The sequence below is a fragment of the Rousettus aegyptiacus genome, unplaced genomic scaffold, assembly GCF_014176215.1.
Source record: "Rousettus aegyptiacus isolate mRouAeg1 unplaced genomic scaffold, mRouAeg1.p scaffold_m13_p_10, whole genome shotgun sequence".
In the NCBI taxonomy this organism is placed as follows: Eukaryota; Metazoa; Chordata; class Mammalia; order Chiroptera; family Pteropodidae; genus Rousettus; species Rousettus aegyptiacus.
This window is the reverse complement of record NW_023416285.1, coordinates 64,973,459-64,996,384: the sequence shown is the minus strand read 5'-3', so window position 1 is coordinate 64,996,384 and position 22,926 is coordinate 64,973,459. Positions and strand designations below refer to the sequence as shown.

Sequence of the window (22,926 nt, the reverse complement as noted above, 5' to 3'; positions counted from 1 at the left end):
CTCTGCTTCCTTTCTCACCAGTTTATGGTCTCACCTGAAACCTGTACAGAAGTTCTGCCACCTAACTTTTGAATTCTGAACTTCCATGGTTGACAACAAAGATATATTCCAGAGCAAAAGTAAGTCAGTGTCTCCAACCAAGAAGGTCATTAGAAGTCGTAAGTATAATGTTACCTGCACTAAAAATCCAATAGACTTAAGAACAGCCTTTGAGAAATAGCCTGTTTGGAAGAAGAAAAATTTCTGTATGAGATAACTTACCAGAACAATGGGGTACTCGCTGTGCTATCATCCTGCTAATTCTCCTTTAAATGAACACTGGCCTTATAGAAAACAGTTATCTGATGCAGTCATCAGAATAAACCATATACACTACTAGAAAAGTAATGGATAAACATATCAATCGGCATGCTGCACTTAAGACTTTCATGTTTGCCTCCTACCAAAAATCACAAGACTTGACTCTGAAGCATGTCTTGAATAGTTGCACAAGTCACAGTTTCCCAAGAATAGTAATGGGACATCATTAAAAAGAAAACATTCTTATAGTCAAATGGCAGCGTGTCCTGCATTGGTACCTTAACCTGGAGAAAGATGAAACATTGTAGCCATTTACTCTTTAGGTTGAAAGAGAACCTTAAATAAGGCGGCCTTTACTGCTTTATGAAACAAATCATTCTACCTTTGGATAGCTCTATTAATGAGGAAAAGTCTGTATATTGAGCAAAAATTTGCCTCTCTAGAACTATTACTCTCCCTCCCCCCCACCCCTCCGCCCTCTGACCTCCATAAGTGCCAGCATTATCCTGGGAGCTATTTAGAATATGTCTAGTTGCTTAAGCTCTTTAATTATTTGAAGACTGACCCTATGCCACACCCACTCCCACACTCAGCAGCCTTGGTTCACTGGCATTCCTTCAGATTTCCAGACTCTAGGAGCCCAAACACTCTTCTCTGCAAGCTCCCTGATTTCTCAGTTGTTCCTCCTACAATGTGGGTAAAATGAACCCCAAAACTCCAGGACAGAGCAAAATGGAAGTACCATTTCCAGAGCCAAAGATTCTTTTTTTCAGTAGCAATAGCAGCCACTGCAGTCCTGCCGCCTGAGCAGGAGACATCGGCCCTGAGTTCTGGAGGAGGCTATTGGCAATTTTAGCCACCTGGAGAGGAGGGGGAATCAAGGTTAATAAGGTAGAAAAGTAGGGGCTTTAAAAACAAAAACAAGGGCTGTGAACATAGTTTACAAAATACAAAGATATTTAGTGTCATCGGGAGGATTAACATAAACAGAAAAAGTCCTCAATGGCTAAATAGTTCCATACTGGAATCCTCAGTGTATAACTGGATCCCCAGAACAAATGGTATTTGGGGAATTGGGGGTCTCCCATTTGCTTGTAAGCATTTCTTTATTTTGATAAATCTTGTTGTTCTGTACTGACACAATAAATAACACAAGAAAAGAGAAATGGAAACCATTTAAACAAATGACAAGCCAGAGATACTTTTTCCCACCCAGAGCGTAACACTGATGAACTTCTACTGAAATTCACTAATAAATGAAAAGTTAAATAGTGACAGGCCAAGGGCAGCTGGTGGAGGGGCAATGGGGTGAACCGGAAGTCCCATAGCTCCAGATGCTCCTTATCCCACTTCCTACTCCCCTGCTTTGTCGTCAGCAACAACGACAACAACAACAACAACAGACACTACTCCAGAAGGAAAGTGGAGGAGGTATACCATCACCTTGGTCTTCTCCCTTTATTCAGGGAGGAGGAGTGTCTGCCAGAAAGCCTTGCTTATGGAAAACTGCTTGGCCTATGACAAACATGTTCAGAAAAATTCACCAAAGACGTTCCTAAATAACAGATACATTTATCCTGCCAGTGTTGTGCTGATCCATGTTGCAGTCTGAGGCAAAAGGAAAATGTGTGCCGATACAGACGTTTTTGTATAATTTTTTAAAATAAATTTTTTTATTTAAATTAGTTTCAAGTATACAGTACATTGGTTAGACAACTATATTGTCCATAAAAAGATTTCCCCAATTGCTCCCTCCCTCCCCTATATTTTTTAATGTATTTTTCCCAGATCATGAAAGTAGTTGAAAAAATGTGGGAAATGTGAAAAGTAGATTAAAACTCACGACAACATCATTTTAAGTTTAAATATTTTATTTATACTAAAAAGAGAATTAAAAAAAAATAGCTTCACTTCCTTGGCTTTAAAGGAAGCAAGCTCATCAATAATATTTTCAAAATCTACCTCTTTGCTTATCTCATTTTCGACTGAGGAAATTGCCATATTTAACAATTCCTCTTGACTAAGTGATAATCTTAAATAATTTTTAAATTACTTTAGCTTACTCATTCTGCCTTTATTTAAATAAATTTTGATCTTTTGTTCTTCATGGATTTTTTGCATTAATTTTGATTTTTTTTTTTAATTAAAAAATCTCATTGTGATTACTGAGTTTTTTGGTGCCCCCTTAAATTTTGCACCGAAAGGTGAGTACCTCATTTGCCTCCCCTTAAACGTGACTGTGTCACTATTATTTTTAGAAACCCAAGGAGAGAGAGTGGGCTGTCAAGACTGTGGTTTGTGTGCAACTCTGCTACAATCAACTTCTGAGAGACTCGATTTTTTTCTTTGTACCTGACCTGGTTCCCAGCCATGCAATGGCGAAACCAGAGAAGTACAACTTGTCACAGGTGTACCACTAAATTTTAACCAAGGTCTCAATTGATTATTGCTCAGCTGATTATAAAACTTGATAGAGAGGCCAGGTGAGCAGTTTACTGAAGGATTCATGAGGCACGAGGAAGAAAGGAAGAACTTCAAATGAGAGGAAAGAAGTGTAATCTAAAGCCAGGTCCCCCAAATGATCACCAAATGATTGGATCCTAAAAGAGCTTTGGCTTGCGTGTATATGAAAAGCCAGTTAAGCCATATAAGTTCTCTCCAGCAAGGACACTGTGTAGACTGTGACATTTTAGAAACAGTGTGAAGCTCTGCCCTACTGTAGTTGTGTTTGCTTTGTAATTTTTGCTGACTTATTTATTGTTGTTCAAAATCTTTTAATCCCTTCAACCAACCCTAATGTTTTATAGTGTATCTCAAACACAGCAAGACTAAGAATCCCTATACCAGATGATTTCCAGAGTGACTTTTCTCTTCAAGAAACTGAACTTGAGGTTTTTCGTTGGTGGTGTTTTAAAATTTGAATGGTTTCAGAGTTGGTTTCAAACTTGTCATTGGAGCCACACCTCAAGGCAGAGATCACAGTCACAATCAGAAACACCATCCTGAACCTTGAAAACAAGAAATACCTAAGGAGCTAGTGCAGCTAAATTGGTGGCCTTGTCTCTCTTTCTAAAATAATTATCAACATGTCTGTCTAACAATTTCCCTGGCTCTGGCTGGAACTCCTAAATTACATTATTAGGTAGAAAAGCAATTGCCAAAATTAAGGCAAACTTTATCTTCTAATAAAGCAAATTTATAATTACGTTTTAGATTATGGATAAATTAAGTGAGATTTACAGGTGTCAATAATCAATATCAACTTGGTGCCATCATTTTTTAAAAATAAATGCCAGTTGTGAACTAATGTACTTAAGAAGACAAATGCTCAGTAGGCTACTCCTTAGCTTATAGATAGATCTGCAATAGGGGGGAATCAGGAGCTTTAGTGACCTGAATAAAAACAGTCACACATAAGATAAAAACTATCTTTGAACCAAGAGCCTGAGTTGGAAGTAGGGGTTTGGGATAAGGTGTGTATGGGGCAGGTTGGGGCATTATATACAGAGGGAGGGCGGGCAGGTGTTTATGGGCTGTTGCAAAGGTCAGGGTTAGCTCTGCTCCTAATTAATATCTAAACCCATGATCTCTAGGAGGGAGTAGGTAATTCATTAATGCTATCTGAACGACACTAGCCTGCAAAGTGTTGCCAACACCAGAAAGGATAGAAAAACATATAAATGGTCTTTTAAGAGGTCAAAATATGGTCAGGAAATTAAAGGAGAATTGAACTAAAAGGAGTCAATGTAATACATCTGGAGTCAATAACTGAGAACATAGATATTCACAAAGTGGGGGGAAAAAAGCAAGGGAGATGGTTAAGTAGAAAGAGTCCCAAGTAGCTAGTGAATTAGATACAAGTTTAAGAAGCCAGGGCAGGTCTTCACAAGCTGATTAGAGAGCTTTGCCTCTCCGGACAGATTTTACTGCCTTTTCCCCTGGGGTGTGATGGCACACCTTTCACACTTGGGTCAGTTTGTAAGAACTCTGTCCCAGAAAAGACATACTTCCATTTCCTGGTCTATCAACGTGAAGTAATAGAGCTGACCCCTACTAACAACAGAAATTAAGGCAGAGTATTTTGCATTGACCAAGGGCTCTGTTCATGCAAATAGATGCCATAGGATCTTGGGAAGGCTGATGTTAAAGGAGAAACGGGGAAAAGAAGAGAGCTGGCATTCTTCAACCCAAGGCTAAAAATCTATTTCAGGAAATGCTTATGGTTTTTTTTTTTCTTTCTTTAAAACAGATAACCAAGTTTTATGGAGGGAAGAATAGGATGAAGAAAGATATTTGTGTTTTCAACATTTTTCAGCTGTTTGAATTCTACAAGTATTCAGTGATCACCTATTCCATGCCTGGCATTTGTCTTAAATTCTGTGAGAGTTCCCATAGGGAATTCAATTTCATCTTCAATCAGTTTAAGTCTAATTAGAAAAATGGAGTGTACATAGAGAAAAAAAAGTTAAAACACCACAAGAGGATACACAACATGTATGGCAATAAGTATGGTCCTCCAAAATAGGAGCCAGAGACAAGTTTGGAGGAAAAGGAACAAGAGAGCAGCACAGTGTGGTCCAGAACAGTCCAGGAATATTCACGGAATACATAGCTCCAAGGGAGGATTATTAAAGATAAATGGGATTTGGACAGTGGGAAGAAATCTAGGTAGGGGGAAGAACCTAAAGAAATTCTTCAATCGAGGAAGAGGAATGCATGTAGTGATATTTGGTGTTCCCACATGATGGTCTGCATTTGAAATTTTAAATTTATTTCCTTAGAAGTTACAGGCCCTTGAGTTCAGTAAGGAGCTTGGATTCTCACCAAGTGCAGGAATCCTGTTTACAACATCCTTGAGGGATGACCTACCAGCCTCTGCTTGAAATCCCTCCAGGGATGGGGAGCTCATCAGTTTGCCAACAGCTGAATGCTTCCCTATTACTACTATGACCTTTGGCCCTTGTTCTGCTTTTCAGTATAACATAGATTGCATTCACGCCTTCAAAACACGACAGCTCCCAAAATTAAAGACAGCATTGGTGGTTTCTGTCGTGTTTTCTTTTTGTCTCTGGTTCTTCCAATTGTCCGTCTTCCTGGGTATTCCAGGTGGTAGTAATTGGTCTGCATGGGATGCCCTCTAGTTTGTTAAGATCCCTTTGAAAACACAGTTCCTGGAAATGAACACTTATCCAGTTGTGGATTAATGGTCTCAGGATCCAGTGGAATAGTCACTCCTTAACTAGGATACTATCTGTCTATTAAAGCAACCTAAAGGTGGCCTTTAATGATTTGTTTTTGTAGATACATCACGCTATTGACTGAAAAAACTCAGTAGGTCTTTAGAATATGAAGCACTGTTGTGCCTTAAACATAGAAATAAATAATGGTAGTGGTGAAGGCTGCCAATTCTAACTCTCCTTGCCTGTATTTTGCCCAATATTTCAGAGTCCAAGTGGATAAAGAATCTCTTCATAAGTAGTGGGGGAGGACTGTGTGTATGCATGTTGGGGGATGTAAGGTATAAAAGATGACCTCCCAAAAGGTATGTTCACATCCTAAACCCTAGGACCTGTGATTGTGACCTTATTAGAAAAATGGTCTTTAAAGATGTAATTAAATTAAGGATCTTGAGATCATCCTGGATTATCTGATTTACCCTAAATCCAATGGCAAGTGTCTTTATAAGAGACAGAAGAGAAGACAGAGACACAAAAGAGAAGCTGATGTGAAGACAGAGTCAGAGACTGGAGATATGTAGCCACCAGCCAAGGAATGTCTGGAGCCACCAGATGCTGGAAGAGGCCAGGAAAGTTTCTCTTCCGGAGACTTTGAAGGGAGCAAGACCTGGCCAACACCTTGATTTAAAGTTTCTTGCCTCCAGAACTGTGAGACAATAAATTTGTGTTGTTTTAAGCCATCAAGTTTGGGGTAATTTGTTATAGCAGCTCTTTGAAACTCATATAAGAGCTATGTATTTTCAGGGGTATTCCCTCAGGAATAGGATGAACATTCCTAACAATGCGTTCCTGTGCTTCGCACGGTGAAGGGATACAGAAAGTATGTTGAAGTGGCAACCACTTAGACGAATCCATATTTAGGGATAGCCATTCTTCTCTAGTATAAAAATGTAATAATTTCCTTTTAATCCATTATTAAGTTAGAATACAGATGTCTTCAAGGATGACTGTTAAACCACATTTGCCAGGGCCCCAAGCGGAAAAAAAGGCCACAGATAGAATGGCTGAGGGTGTGTGTGTTGTCGGAGACATATTACAAGCATAACAATAATACGTAATGAGGAGTTTGAAAACACTAGGTGACTCATGTATTAATGTGAGTATGCAGGAGCCTAAACAGGCAGCGTTCTATTCAATAAAGGTCATGTGACTGACAAACGCAGTCATAAGCAAGTTATGCAAATCATCTCAACAGATAGCAATGACATACTTAGACCGCACCATCATGCATGTGCTGTTGTCATGCAGTGTGCCAAAAGGCCATTAAAGAAAATTCTTGGAGAGTTTCTACTCTGCTGTTGGTGAAGTCTTTTGTGTCCCTGTGACAAATGCATCAAACACAAGAAGCACATAAGAGTCACTGGAAAATAATGGTGGAATTTAAGTCCACACATTCCAAATCATGAATTAGGGATGTTAAAAAAAATAGCCCTTGTTAATTAGGACACAATCACTGCCACTGTTAGAAGTGTACTAGTCAATCCACCATGTCGAGGAGTGTGTCTCCCCAAGACGGGGAAGAGGTTCTTCTAGAAAAGCAGGGGAAAAAAGACAGAGGTGAAATGAATAAGAATAAAGAGACTATAATAAAAACTGCAGATTTCAAATTTGAAAGTCATCTTGTCTACCTCCTACCTGAAGTGGAAATCCCTACTCCCCTCTTCCATTTACAATATATAAAATGAAACAGTAAGTATTACTATTTAATAAGCAGTTTACTAGGTATAAGATACTGTGCTAGGTACTTTACATGTATTTTCTCATTTAATCTTTAAAATGATTCTTTGAGATCAGTGATATAATCTTTATTTTACAGATGAGTGTCTGCGCTGCTAAAATCTCTTTGGCATTCATTCATTCATTCATTTATTCATTCATACATTCAGCAAACACCAGGCCCTGAATATACCAAAAAAATAATCACCTTCGATGACAGGGAAATCAAAAGGCAACCTACTGGACTTATGGACAACTCTAATTCTTAGAAAGTTCTTTATATTGATCTGACTGTGTCTCTGGCTAACTAAACAACAGGCCACTGTGGTATCCTCATATCTCTTAGAACAAAATGAGCTAAGAGGAAAAGGTGAATGTAAGAGTTTTACAGAAGACAATCAACATTTCCTGTGTCTGATTTCATCTCAGTGCAGTTTTTATATTTAGAAACTTGTATGGTTTTCATGTTAACTCATAATCTTTGGGGATAGTAGATGGTTAAATTCCATTAACCCCAGAAGAGTGATGTAGTTTTCCTTCCAAATTGTTTTGAAAAGCCCTCGACCCTTTGGACGCAGTGTCAGAGGACAATAAATTTGCCACCCACATAAAAGGAAGTCTATGTGATGCCAGCACACAAATATTAGGGATAGTTTAATACACCATGATGTCCGTGAAACTGAGGCATTGAGAGGACACATTTTTGAGCCTCCCTCATATGTCCTTTCTTGGCAGCATCTTATGGAATGGCCTTTTAAGTTGTCATCATCCTAACAGACTTGATTTTCTCCACTTTAAGGCATTCAAACCTAAAAAAGAGACAATGGAAGCCAGGAAACGGGGAACCACTGCATCAGGAGCATCCACTGTTTACTTATATCGGAGAATCCTACTACCCACAGTTCTGCAAAAGACCAGACACTGCACAGGCAGCTACCCCACCCTGGAACTCCAAGGCAAACAAGGTAAGCTTTGTTAGCAGGCTTTCCTTCCAGACCCTTGGGGGCCTTTCAGGAAATTTGTTTTGTTCAGAGTCTTTGGCCGTCAACGCACTACTGTTTCCATCATTGTTATACCCTAACTATGGCATGATCTAAGAGGTCTAACTGTGAGCAATATAACAAATGTTTTTGATAGTAATATAACAATAGCGAAGATGTACTGAGTACTTACTACATACTTGGCATTTACATGAAATTGTTTCAGTTATTCCTCACAACTGCATTGGGTTTGGTAAGTATCCAATCTTCTAGATGATGAAATAGACAAAAAGATATTAAGTAACTTATTTGGCCATAATTATATGGCAGAACTAGGCCTTGAACACAGATCTGTCTGATTCTACCCACTACACCTTCCTTTCAAGAAAATAATGCTAGTAATGGCTACGTGCCAGGTATTATTCCAAGCACTTAATATATTTAAACTCATTTAATCTTCACAATAACTCTAATTTACAGCTGAGGTAAAGTGGGGTTAAATAACCTATCCCAGACCACACAGCAAGTACACAGCAGAGCTGGGTTTTGAACCCAGGCAGTCTAACGCCAGAGACCAGACCACTATTCTAAAGCAGTAGCACTGTTCCACCTTGAACTGAATGCATAAGGTTAATATTTCTGAGAGAGGCATTGCCTACCCCTCTATAGACCTACTCACCCAGATGTGAAGCCCATGTAGCTTCTATTATAGGACAGAGGTGGTTTGTGAAGTACACCATTTTAGCATCTCTCTTTTGGGAAAATGTAGAAAAGGAAACTGATGGGCAGGGAGGTTGAGGTTCTTCCCCAGGGTCCCCTAAGCAAGCTAATGGTAGGTTCAAGGTTATAAATCCCTGTCCTTAATCCACTAGGCTGTTATCTTGCTCTTGAAAGGTGAAAGCCTGTGTTATCTTTTCAGGATAGGGTAAGATCTGAAGAAAGTCCCAAGGACCATATTTTCTCTCATGCAATGACTCAAGGTCATTGAAAAGCAGAGGATGTTCCATTAGGGGGACAAATCATATCCAAAGGATCCACAAGCCCTCCTTCCACAGAAAAGTCTCCAAACCAGTTGCCTTCTCCTCCCAGTGACTTGGCAGGTAGCTCACCCAGGATGCAGCAAAGGGTGTTTATCTGAAAGATTGGAGCAGACCAAACGCTCAGTCTACCTTGCAAGATAGCACAATTGAAAGCAGAAAGGGTAGCCTGCCAAGTCAGATTACAGTAAATGACAACAGAATATGGCCCCTGTGGAGGGCCATGTTTTGTAGGTCTGTCGTGGGTGAGGTAGGAGTAATAGCAGCGGCCAGCAGCCCCTAAATGCGGCCTGGGAGGCTAGCAGAAACCAATCTGACTGACTTGTTTAGTGACACAATTTAAGCATTCTCCTTCCTCCTGCCTGTTTTTTTTCCTCCTATCTGTTAACATTAGAGTTTATTACTTAGAATTAATAACCATAACAAGAACTATCAGGGTAATCACATAAGATCTTTTACCTCGATAGGGTCAGACTATTTCCTCCAAACAACCCAGGAAAATGCTTTCAAGAGGGATGGACCTAGCCTTTATTTGGCATGCACCTAGCTCCAGACACTGTCACTTGACGCTCCATATGTTACCTCATTTACTTCTCTCAACAACATTATATCGTAGGCATTATTATCTCCTGTTCTACTGATGAAGAAACTGAGGGTCAGAGAAGTTAAGTAACTTGCTCAAGGACATAAATAGAAGAAATTGTACATTTTTCAATCGGACCTTATTGCCACTTGAACCAAGAGATGGAGTTAATACAGGAAGGAAACCACCGTAGATCTTTTCATCCTTTTGGACAATATTCATGTACAAATTATCCTAGAGACCAACTGCATTCTAGATAACCTGACCCTGAATTCCTCTCTATAATTTTTTTCCTTTCTTATGTCTTGGAGCCTGGTAGCCATAGTTTTGTCCCTTTAATAGCCAGAGAGGCTGACATATAATGATGAAATGATTTGTTCAATCATAAATTAACTGCTGTGCAAAGAACAGCAGTCGTCTTATGGGAGGTTTGTGACTTTAAAGACAAGTTTTTATCCGGAAGATTCAAAATCTAAGAGATTTTTTTTCTTTCTTCTGCTGACAAAACTCTGAACCAAGTGAGAACACTAGTAAGAAGCAAGCAAGAGCCACCACTGAAACACACTGGCTCAGGAGAAAAGAATAGACACCAAGGTCAGTTAAAGAACAATACAAGCCTGTGAGGAATAAGAGGGAGGTTGGCAGCAAGCACAGGGCAGACTCTCAGTGGTGAGAAGCAACTGTCTGAGACAAAAATTTTCTCAGCTTGTTTTAATTTATACTTTTGAAGAACTGGCATGCACTTTGAATTTCTGGGTGGATGAGCATGAGCATAATTCCTAAGAGGTTATTCTTTTGCAAATATATCTGCTAACTGAAATCTTGGAAAAATAACTGATGAAGAAACCCAGAGTAAAATGCCTGCCTGGAAGGTGAATTTCTTTCTCAAGTTTATCCCAGTAGGGTATTGGGTTTGGAGGTGGTTTCTTTCCTTTCTCTAACAGCAGGACTGGGTGTAGAGCTATTGTGCTGTCAAGAACAGAAGTAGTAGGCTGTGTGATCAGGACTAAGAAAACAGAAATGGATCCTAGAGGTAAAATTACTTAAAAAAAAAAAAAAAAGTCAGGTCCTGGCAGAACAATCTCCTTGGTATATTTGTTATTTTTAAAAAGAGAGAGAGAGAGGGAGAGGGAGAAAGTGGACAAATTCAAAAAAAATAAGTGTCAGACCTGAAGTTACAGTCTTGTAAAGCAATGAGGAAATAGAATTTACTTTAACTGAAGGTCAACAGGCAGCCAGTTCAGGTCTGAATATAAACAATTCTAACCAGGCTGCAAAGTGGCTTTAAAAAGGAGTGTTCAACGAAGAACAAAGGAAACAGTAGACTTTTTTTTAAAGAAAGAAGGAGGGAAACTGGAGTGGAGGGCTTCTGAGAAGGGCAACAGAATTCATCTGTCTGAGAAACAGAATTTCAGGGAGGGTTGGGGATAAGCAGTTAAGGACATTTCACCGGTTTAGATCGAAATGACTTTGGTGTGATGAATTCAGAAAGTAAGGCAAACAAGGCAATTCTGTATTCAGTTGGTGCTAGCCTCCCAACCCCCACTAAACGGACTGAACTGGTCTGCATCTTTGAGTTAAGTTTCAAAAAAGTCTCCACTAGACTCTAGGGTTTAAAAAAAAAAAAAATCATATCTACTTCCCAGACCAGCAGAAGCTGGATTAATGATTAAGAGAAACAAAAAGGATTAACTATGTGGCCTGGGAGAACTTTCCTGTGCAACCAAAATGTCAAAGGTATCCCTCTGCTCTTCCCTCTCAAAAGGGCTTCCCCCTCTGGGACAAATACCCAGGGCTAAGCCATTCAGCTTAAGTTTTTCAGTCAGATTCCTCATTCATATCCCTCAGGGGCCAGCGGTCTAATGCTGAGAGAAAAATGGAGTGTTTCAGCTCACCTTTTTAAGGGTCTGTCTGAGGCTCTCAAAGCAGTAGCAGCCTCTCAGCTCTCATGCCTTGTGGGTGAATCCAGCAGCTCCCTGGGCCACCGGAGCTGTGACCAGCCTCAACCTTGGTGCACAGGTGCCTAGAGGAAGGAGGAAGGCATTGGTCGGTGGAGAGCAGGAAATGTGTGACATCATGGGAGCCTCGACAGATAAAACATTGCTGAGACCTCAGCTACTGAAACAGCCAGTAGGTCCCGCCCACCTGTCATTTACCTGAATACCTGCAAGCAGGTAGGTGGCGTCTCTGCGTGGTCAAATGAATCAGTTAGAGCAATTTGCCAGATGGAATGTACTTTCTTTCCTGAGCACAGCACGTGGCCAGCCCCGTGGACAGATCTGAATTTATATGTCTGGTTGCTTCCCTGGCCCCCTCCTCTCACCCCTCCCCAATCCTGCCTACACGAATGATAAAAAGGAAGTTCAAACACCAAAATAAGATGGGAATTAAGTAGGCATAAATAGGAAGAGTGTGAATTTTGACCTCTTGGGAAATATCTGAGATTTACCCCCAAATGCCTTTTTGAATGACATTCATTTGAACCTTAAGTGGTTCTGTTATGACATAAAAAATCAGACATGACATTTCAAATGTATCTAAAAAAATCTAAATATAGCACTTGTCAGCTATTTCTAAACCAAGTTTGAAAACACTTTTTCCCTATTTTAATTCCACATTCAGGAGTGCATAAAACCATGGTCATTCCTACCTCTGCTTGCCTGGCAGTTAGAGTCACAAGGAAGTTACAGTTCACTATAGGCCTGCAATTAAGAGCAATTTAAATGATTCAGATTCGAATGATAGTACAGTAATAAGGTGGCATTGTCTGCTGGTTAGAGCCAGGACAGAGGAGTCAGAATTATTTCTGTCCCAAGCTTGGAGTGTTACCCTGGACAAGTCACTGTGTTGCTTGCTTCAGCTTTTCCAGCAGGAAAGGACAGGGTAATGCTATAGCCCAGCCAGCATCACAGCTGTGAGTTATTATCACTGACTGTTAAACCCTTTGGCATCTTTCAGAGGATTGTAAACAACTCCCATCATTGGATCTAAATGCTGCGTATTCCTGTGGCCCTCGTCCAGTATCTTTGGACAATTTGTTCACGCTCTGGAATGTATTACCTGGGGAAACTGTGGTCCTCCCTCCCAGGAGGGTGGCCTGCTTTTTCCCCGTTGAGGAAAAAAAATGTTGAAATTTGTATTTTTTCCCCTATTCTGTCTCCCTCTTTCCCATGTTCCCCTTCTACTATTATTGAAATTGCTTTGGTTCCACAGGTTCTAATATTGTACCATGTTAGAGGGTTTTAGACCAGTCGGTTGGTATTGTGGCTTGGGGGAGTGGTGGGGCTGGGGGGGGGAGGGAAGAAGGCTGAATGGGAGGCAGGAGTGGGGGAGGGGAGGTCTTGATTCTTTCTCTTGGCCTGACTTTGACTGGATGCAGCTAGTCTTTTAATACCTTGTAAAACAACCAGGGAGGGAAAGAAGAGAAATTCTAGTCAAAGGAGTGGGGTGCGGGGAAGGCATTTGCAAGAGAGTTGGCTTCTCTCTTGAGTTATGGAGCCATTCCAGACAGCTCTAAACTACTTTCCCCACCCGGAAACTGGGAGCTCTTTGAAGAGAGTTGGAAGCTTAAAAACAAGAAAAATCCACCATTAATGTTTTTATCCAATAGAAACTAAGGTAGGTGTGGCTATTCCTTTATTTTTAAACAACAAAGATGAAGGCAGCATAGTCTTTATTTGCAGGTCATTCAGAAAACCGTACCAATCCTCCAGTTTGATAATCAGTGAAGTAAAGGCTTCTTCTTCACTGGTCAGGGTTTTCCCTGGGACAGGAGGAAGAGCTGGGCGAGCCTGCCAACTTGATGAATCATCTGGAAGGTTCACCTCCAGCAGTCTTTGCAGCAGCCTGCCTTCCTTGTGTGTCAGTCATGCCTCACCTTTTCTGAAGGGCAACAGGTCCAACTTGGGAGAGGGGAATCACAGACAAGATTTTGGTTTTGGGGGTGGGGGGAGGAGGGGAGAAGGGTTACAGAGGAAAAGAATTTGTAAGAGGTGACAATGCATAGTGCTTTATCCAATGACCTCAGCTTGTGGAGCTTCACTTACTATATTCTCATACACACACAACCATCTGCATATATGGTCTGATGAATAAAAATTATAAACAAGAGTTAAACTAGGAGCAGAGTTCATTCCCAGGTACAATGTATTAAAAAAAAAAAACACAGGAAAAAACAGATGTATTTCGCATAATCAACTATCTCAAGTGAGACATGTCATGGTACTCCTGGATTTAGAACAATCTTTAAAGGTTTAAAAAACCAATATGGGATTCATTATTTTATTAGGGTTGTTGCATTGTTCTGGAAATAATTTTTCTAAAATACTGGTGAAAAGATATATATAATAATCATAAAGAACTAACTTTGAATAAGTACTTAGCAGGTGCTAGTTCTTAGCACCCTACACCAAGTCTAAACGTTATATACTATTACTATTTGCATTTACAGCTGGAAAAACCAGCGCAGAGAGAGGCTGAGAATTTACTTAAGGACAGCACAACCAGCAAGTAGAAAGGCCAGAGCAATTTTAACCTCTGGAAGGAAAGAGAAGGGAGACTCTGATTTCATGCTCACCGGGCAACTTCCTGGACACTATGAAGCTTTTTTCCTATCCTCTAATCAGAAGGAAGTGCCTTGAAGAAGTGGCCCTAGGGAGTGTAGTGTCTGGGAAGAAATGTCTCCAATTGCAAATGAATCAGTAACCTGGTTTCTACATTGAGTATATGTGTAGAACATATATACATATGGATATGTTTATGCATATATTTATGAGTAAACACACTGGGAAATCCATCACTCATAGTGCATACTTGAAATCATCTTTTTGAGGCCTATCAAATCAACCCCAAGAAGGGAAGGCTAACTTGAGGGCCCTTAGGAATGATCAGTTGTAACTACTTATGCCATCTTTTATGGTTATTTCTCTCGATAACTTCATCGGTTTATCACTTTTAAAGTTTGAAAATCTTATCAGAACAGCCATAAGAATATGGAACTCCATACAACTGGATGATATGATATAACGTAACATTAAGTTTCAATATGAACCACTGCCAAGATAGATGGTTTAGACCAGGGTTGGCAAATACTCAATGCACATTGCTCCACTACCGCCTTCCATAACATTTTCTTAGTCATTGTGCCCTTGAATGCAGAAGCAACCTTAGAATCTTCAAAATATAAGTCCAAGCACAGTGTAATCTCTATCCCTAGTTTGACAGTAAGTGGGAGGAATAATCAGGAAAGGAAAAGATTAGCGTTGGCTGGTGCCGTTGAGGAATATTTCATGGAGAATAGAACATGAATTAGAACTCGAAGGATTTGGAGACATAGTGAGAAGAGCAAACAGTTCTAGGCAGGGCAACCTCATAGGCAGAGGCAGGGATGATCTTAGGCTGTGCATGTTGGAGAAGAAGCTGTGTGGGGGTGGGAAAGGGGAAGATCGGACAATGAAATGTTCATCCTGCCAGGGTGAGGAGGGTTCATCACATGCTGAATCTGGATGGGTAAGGTGAGACCGGATTATAAAGAGCCTCAAGACCTGACTGCTTCCGGTATTTACAGTGCTGCCGGCTACTTCTCTAGTGATGATTAAACTGCTTAGAAAAAAGAAAGAAGAGAGAGGGGGAGAGGAAGGAAGGAAGGAAGAAAGGAAGGAAGGAAGGAAGGAAGGAAGGAAGGAAGGAAGGAAGAGAAGGAAAGAAAGAAAGAGAAAGAAAGAAAGAAAGAAAGAGAAAGAGAAAGAAAGAAAGAGAAAGAAAGAAAGAAAGAAACAAAGAAAGAAACAAAGAAAGAAAGAAAAAGAAAGAAAGAAAAAGATAGAAACAAAGAAAGAAAGAAAGAAAAAAAGAAAGACAAGAGGGAAAGAAATTCAGTACTTTGGCCATGGGGTAATTTATTAAGAATGACAATATTTTCAGTGTTGAGCTAAACTTCCATGACATGCCATTTCGGCTACCATACAAACCTCTTTCTCTTTAGAAGCAGGCCTCCTTTTCAGTCACTGTACCCTGCAAACTTTGTTCCTTGGAGAGGCAGGTGGAACGTATTAGAAAGCTCTCTGAACTCAAGGTTGGTCCTGTCCCACTCAACCAGGCAGCTCACTTGGGCTTTTTGATTAGTTTAAATTCTTTTATGCATCTTGACAGGAGGTCTGTTTTCAGAGCTCTTTCCTTCTAAGTCACCACAATGAAGGTTGGCGTTCTCAAGGATTCCTCCTGGCAATGAACCTATTGCTAAGCTCATGTCTCGTGATTCGTCAGAATTACTTTGCCCCTATTTGCTTCCTTTTTATTTTCACAGCATATTTGTAGAATTGTCTAAGAAGACTGAATACCACAACAAATGTGCACACATTCCATCTGATTTTAATAAAAAGAATCCCTAGAAAAAGCCTCTTTAGCTAAAATTATTTAGCATTATGAGACAGAATTACTGTATACATTCTGTCATATTGATCTCAGTTTTTTAAAAACTAACTTAGCTCCAAATTTTCATTGGCTAATTATAAGTACTTAGCATGATGCAAATAAATAGGTCTCTGATGGGCAATTTTGGAAAATGATAGTAATAATCAAATATCAGCCGATGTGATAGATGCCATCTGGTTCCGTGTATGGGGAAGAGATTGTGTTTCTCCCTCTAACTCACAGTCTGTGTATTGTCTGGTTTGCAGATGAGCTCCTAGGATAGTCTTTGTTTCTAGAGATTAGGAGCAGACACTCCTCTGGTTTGTGTGCTTTTCAGGTAGAAGGAGTATAGAAGTTATTGGAGATGGCACATATATTATGAAGGCTTAGTATACACATTTGTGGCCAGAACACTTTTCTTTAGTAGGAATAAAGAAAAGGACTATATTGTTGCTGTCTCTATAACTGTCACAAGGCCTATATTCCACAATTGTAAATATCTTTATGTTCTTATGAGTCCAGTCTTGCATAAACCAGGTTGGTTATTCATTTTTTTGGTGATAGTTGTAGTTATTTTGTAATTTGTCATATCTTTGTTTCTTTATTGATTCTCTGCTATAATTAACTCAGTACCAACTATAAAAGATGTAAAATGTCTCTTCTCCTTGTTAACTTTGGCTCCATCCTGAGGGCTTCCATGTCCTCCTAGATGACCCTGCCAGCATCCTTGACCTCCTCAACTATAAGGACATTTACTTCTACTCCTCTTAAGCTGCCCCTTGGAACTTTTTATTATCCAAAAATCTTCCATTTCAAAAAAATCTGAGAATGGCACTCTCTGCTGTATTCTCTTAACCATTCAGGTTTTTCACTCCCTTACTCAAACTTGGCCTTCTTCTCTAAATTGATTGTGGTCCCTGGTTTATGAGCTTCTGTACGTGACCCAAGAATATCCGTTCCCTACTGTTTTCACTTCAAGACTATCTGGGCTACACCTCACTTCCTTGCTAGCATCTTCGACTTCCTCATGACTTGGAGGAACCATGGCACCAGCCTCCTCTCTTCCTATAAGCAGAAAGACTGGTGCCACTAGGTGTACCCTGCAATGCCAGCTGCACTTGTCACTATTCTTAGCAATCTCAATCAATGCCTCTTCCTTTCCTCTCAGCGATCATCCCACTTTCAGTTCATTTGCTTTGCCTCCTGGTACATGAAGCTCTTCATGATCTAGTCCCTGACTTCCTGTCAACATCTTCTTATCCTTTCCATCCACACAATACTATTTCCTCACCCCCATGACTGGTAACACTGTGTTAGAGGGGAGCACTCCCCCACCCCAATTTCCACAGGAAAGTGGTTTCCAGAGCAAACTCTATGCTCTTCTCTTGACTCACTCTGCCCTACAAGTTCCTTAGTGGGAAAATGGACAAACTTGGCTTTGCTCCTCACTTCCCTGTCTTGAGAGTTAGCCAGGCTTTTCCTGTGCTGCTCCATGCTCTGGGTGGGCTTCTGTGTGAGAAGCTGCCATGGCCAGTCTGGAGGCCTCCACACTCTGTGTTTCTTTGTTCCAGGCTTTGCTTTCCAATTTCACCATTACCATTTAAAAAGTGATATTTGGGCCTCCATAATTATGCTTGTGAATTTTTCTCAAATTATCCTCAACCCAAGTGGGAAAGAGGAAACTATTTACTTGGGTCCTCCTTGGATACATCAAAAAACCTGACCGTTCGTGGTTCCCATGACAACTGGGGTCTCTCGCTCCTAGGCTCTTACCCCTGCAGCCCCATATTAACATTTCTCATTCATTTCCCTTTGCCTGGATTGATGTTATGCACTTCATCTGTGTTCTCTTACAGAATCCTGGCAGAAATCCCACGAGGGAACTCTACTTAACAGATGAAGAAACTGAATCTCTCAAGAGGTAAAGTAACTTGTCCAACATGCCTAGCTGGTCACAGGCAGACCTGAGACTCAGGTATTACTCCTCCTTTGGCCTGAGAAACTCCCACGCCATCTTCGGGGCTCAGTTGCAATGCCTTCTCCTTCACAGCACCTTCTCTGACTCCCCGGGCAGCTATCAGTGCTTGTTTTGTGCTCTCCACACACTCGACTTCAGCCATTATTTTACCGATGGTAATTTTTAAAAGACCGTCTCCTCTCCAGACAGCTAGGTAGGGAACATGACTTTTCATAGATCCTCAGGACATAGCCCAGCACCTGGAGGAACTTAGCCCAATGTCTTTGATATATATTAGTTAAAAGAACTAGAGATGAATATAAGGGGAGAAATGAAGGAATGAAGAGAATTCACATTAAGTTAAATCTTGAGGTATCTCTTCCTTTTCCCAGGAGTCTAGGCCTGTAGACTTTAAGAAAGGAACTGATTTTATTACATTTAATTTTAAAATAATGCCACAGTCTAGACATCTGTATTCATTTATTCACTCACTTAGTCACAAATTTATTAACACTGTTAATATGCTCCTCAATGTTAAGGATAAGAAAAATCTGTTTTTAGGAACATAGTCAATGGAGAAGCAGAGGTCAAGACCAATGATTAAAGCACAAGGTGGAAATTGCTCTCATGGAGGGGTGGAACAGGTAGAGCTGCATGAAGGAGGAAAGTGAGCTTGTTTCTTCTCATTTAATAACTTGGAGTTTCTTCTCATTTAATAACTTGGAGTTATTAAAAAGGACTTGCCCAAGTTTGCCCTGCAGGTAAATGATGGAGCCAACACTGGAATGCAGTCAACTTGCCTTAGAGCCTGTAATCTTCCCAGGAGCCCAAACAGCCTCTTCTTGGCCATTAGCCATATAGGGCCAGGTGGAAAAGGAAGCCCACGGGAAGGAACTTGGACCTAACCTGCTTCGAAATTCTGTGCATGTACCTGCAGAGGACCTGAGGTCCCTTCCACCTTTCACAAATACAGAGGCAGGTTCTCTGAGTGGGTATAAAGACTACTTCTCCAATGTGGTCTCAGTTTTATGCCTACAATTAGGATTAGCTGGCACCTTGGGAGAAATTTAAAAAGACCTGGGTTCTCAGGTGATGGTAACAACTGAATTCAGATGAACCGAAATTCCTTTAAGGTGGAGTTGGCAACTTCAGTAAACCTTTTAAAAGATCCCTACTTCAAATCTCATTAAATCCCATCTAATTCGATTTTTGTATCTTTAGTCCTTGGTGAAGAATAAACTACCATTTTCCTCACAACCCTCTACATATTTGCTATCTAACAGAGTGCTCTATCCAGGCCTACAAGCCCAACTTCTTCAAACTTTCCTGAGGGAGTTGAAAATTCATAGTAACTAGTAACATAAAGTAACTCACAAAAACATGTCCCTCTAAGGGATAGAGTAGAAAAGGCAAAAGCAAGAGGAGAAGCATGTTGCTGGCCTCCTTGGGTGTGATAAGCACAACAGAAGCCAGTTTTCTAGGTGGAGAAGTGTTTTCTTTCCCGAGGAACTTTCACTTCCATCCAAGAAAGGGCAAGTCCTCAGAAAATAGGGATCACTGCCAAGAAGACGTCTTTTAGTTCTCCTAAGTCAAAGCATACATCTTAGAAAGAGAATACCATGAAAATCACTCACCATTCTCGGAGAGACAGCCTCTTGGTCAGATTCTGACTAACAGAGTCCCAGCAGAGTAAAGTTTATTTGACTTTTCTGACATCATGACCAGGTGAAGATGCTCCTTTTCAACTTGGACGGTGAAGTTGTCCAAGGAGGCACTGGATGAGTGCCTCCTCCTTTTAACCCTTACAGCTAAATTCCCCATGAGTGTCTTTCACTAATCCATGAGCAGGTGCCTGGAGTAAACAAGGGCAGACTTCCTGGTGGTTATGAAGCTACAGTGAGGTGGAACGGTGAACATGGGTTGGGCGAAGTGAAGGGCAGGCTTCTCTACGTCCAGTTCTGGTTACTCCAGCCCCAGGAGTATCCATCTCTTCCCAAGCTCAGCATGGAAGCTGCACTTTTAGTTTAAGGAAGTTTAGATTATCGCAGAGTAATGAATACTTTTCCTTTCTACTATCCTTTGCTAATTATGAGAATGTGGGATTGTTATCATTACGAACCTTTCCTGAAACTTCCCATCACTGAGAAGCTCAACTAGTTGTAGTTGGAGATGTTGTCCTCACCTGGAGCTAAGGGGACAGAGCACAGGTGAGGTAGCAGGAGCTCAGCCCCACCAGGATAGGAGAATGTCTGAGGAGAGGCCAGCATTTTATTTTCAAATTCATTCAACTCAGTTCAATGAATATTTACGAAGTGCTCAGAGCTAAGAGCAGTGTTATTAACTGGGCTGCGTAATAGAGGCCCCAGATCTCCAAGTTCCCTGTTGGTTTTGTCTTAATGTGAGGCTTTGTCAATATCAGTGCCAACCATCAGCCCAGGGTGGCCAGGCCGGTTCTTTCGGTTCAGTTTGTGCCCCTAATGTGGTGCGGCCATTTGGCGAGGGGAAAGGCCATCCTTTCAGTCCTCTCCCACTTTCTCTTAGTTGCCAGAGGAGGTGAACTGGAAGTGCAGCTTTGACAAGTCCTGCCACAGGTGAACTCACAGCCCCATGTTGGGTGACTACGACTAAAATATCTGCCCAGGGTAGCCAGTTCTTCTAGGTGATTTGGCTGCACCTGGATCAATACCGTTCATGTTTTTCAATATCGCATAGCTGTGGGGATTTGGTAGAGGGGACAGTATTGCTAAGTATGTTTCTTCCTTATCTGTGCCCCTATGGACTGCTGCACTTTTGAACATGAAGTTCAGAGATCTGTGAGATTCCTGGACAATCCTCAATCCATCTCAAGATAATGTCTTTTCTAGGATAAAGAAACCAGGAACCATGTGCCAGGGGTCACCAACAGGCCAGTCCCAAGTGCTAGCCATCTCAAAGCAAACTCTCCAAACTGATTACCATGATTTTCCCCTGCCCCTCATCCCCACTTCCTACAAATCTCCCCATTCTATAGAATATGTATACCATCTTCCCTCTTTACCCTTGCTTAAATGGCTGTCTTCTGTTAGCACCATTGTTCTCCCCTGGCAATGATCACATGAGATTTCATAAAAAAGGAAAAGTGGGTCCTCATCAGGAAGGCTTAGAATTTTCTGGTATGGTGGAAAGAGGGACAGAGTGAGAAATAGAAATCAGGGTCTTTCAATTAATATTCCCTAAGTAACGGAAATGAAACTAGCCTCTGTAGTGATATAGGGATGGATCCAAATGTAATAAGTGAGCTCTGCTGTTTATGATCATGACACCACCATTAAGGGTTAGTCTAGGTCCTAAGAGAAAAAGAAGCTGAGATGAGATTGGACATGCAAGGATTTTATGAGGGAAAATATCTGTGTGAGCTACAATGGGACAGGAGCTGAGAAAGGTTGAGAACACATGAAGAAGCTTAACAATGTCTTGGTTGAATGAATGTATAAATGAACAAAGTACAGTTTAGAAAGGGAAAGAGACAAGAAGCATTTAGTACAAAATGATGTGAATTAACAGAATTGCTACGGGGTTACAGGCAGAGTAGGTATCCAACTGGTGTCCACCATAGGGCTGTACCAGGCCTTTACACTTGACTCCATTCTGATTGATTAGGTCTATTCGGATTGGTCGATGCCTGTATTGTACTGATTGTTAAATATTTTGAAAATCAACCAAATTACATGGACTATAACATTGCCTGGAATTTTTGGTGATGGTTTTATACATGGAAAACACTTTATTTCTGATGGCCATTCCACTAAAACATAGGACCACCACATATATTAACACTTCTTTTATTATTTTTCATTTTTTCGTGTTAAATTAATGGAATACAATGTAATTATGATATGAAGACAGACAGGGCAAGGAAGGTGGGTGAGCAAGCACAGACATTTACGACACACTCTACCACCCGCTATACTAACAGTTCTTATAGATCGATGGTGGTAGTCAGAAAGAAGGGGAGCTGCCGAAATCCATTTGTTGTGAGAATTTGATGGAATGTGATTTATCAAAATGTTCATTTGAAGTTGCTGCTGATTTTTTTCTACCCTTTCTAGAAAAGAATTTATATCACTCTTTTTCCATTGATCCACTAAAAAATACTAGAAACTAAAGTTGGTGCACTATTTATTTGTTCTCGCATCACAAGCACAGTACTACCTCCTTAAATGGGAGAATAAACTGCGACCAAATGAAAAGTGACCTATCATTAAAGTCTCTAAACTTACAAAATGCTAGATGTTAAGGGGATGTTTGAGGATGAAATGTCTAGACTTAAAAGCCAGGCGGATAAGAAGCAGAACTGTCAGAGCCCATGCAGACATGGGAGTGTGGAGGCAGCAAGAAGCAGGAGAAAGTAACCCAGAAACTCCTAAAGATTTTACTGAGGACTCTGAATTTCCATGGGCAGCGTATGGGGTATCAGGCCAGGTTTATCAAGGTCTGCAAAAGGTGTGCATGGGGGCACACCTGACATCTAGAATATACTTAGGTTACCTGGATTTGGTTTTTGCAACCAAAAGTGTGTTATAAATATCAGTCCAAATTCAAAAAGAGACTAATTTTTCTTTCATATAATTGATTAGAAGTAAATTCCCCAACAGTAAGGATTCTTGCTCATGTCTGAGATGGTGCTGAACTTCTTGGGTGGAGATAATAGATAACAGATCATCTC

The 22,926-nt window shown here is 40.7% G+C and overlaps 1 protein-coding gene across 6 annotated transcripts in view; it reads right to left on the bottom strand.

Moving 5' to 3' along the window:
* LNX1 (ligand of numb-protein X 1) overlaps nt 1–22,926 on the bottom strand; it is a 159,938-nt gene that overhangs the window by 90,975 nt on the left and 46,037 nt on the right. For 4 of the 6 annotated variants that reach the window (XM_016119589.2, XM_016119594.2, XM_036227933.1 and 1 more), the window contains exon 2: nt 11,749–11,876. The exons of the other annotated variants lie outside the window; for them this stretch is intronic. The gene's annotated coding sequence lies outside the window, so the exon portion shown is untranslated. The remainder of the gene's footprint in view (nt 1–11,748; nt 11,877–22,926) is intronic. 6 annotated transcript variants of the gene reach the window in all.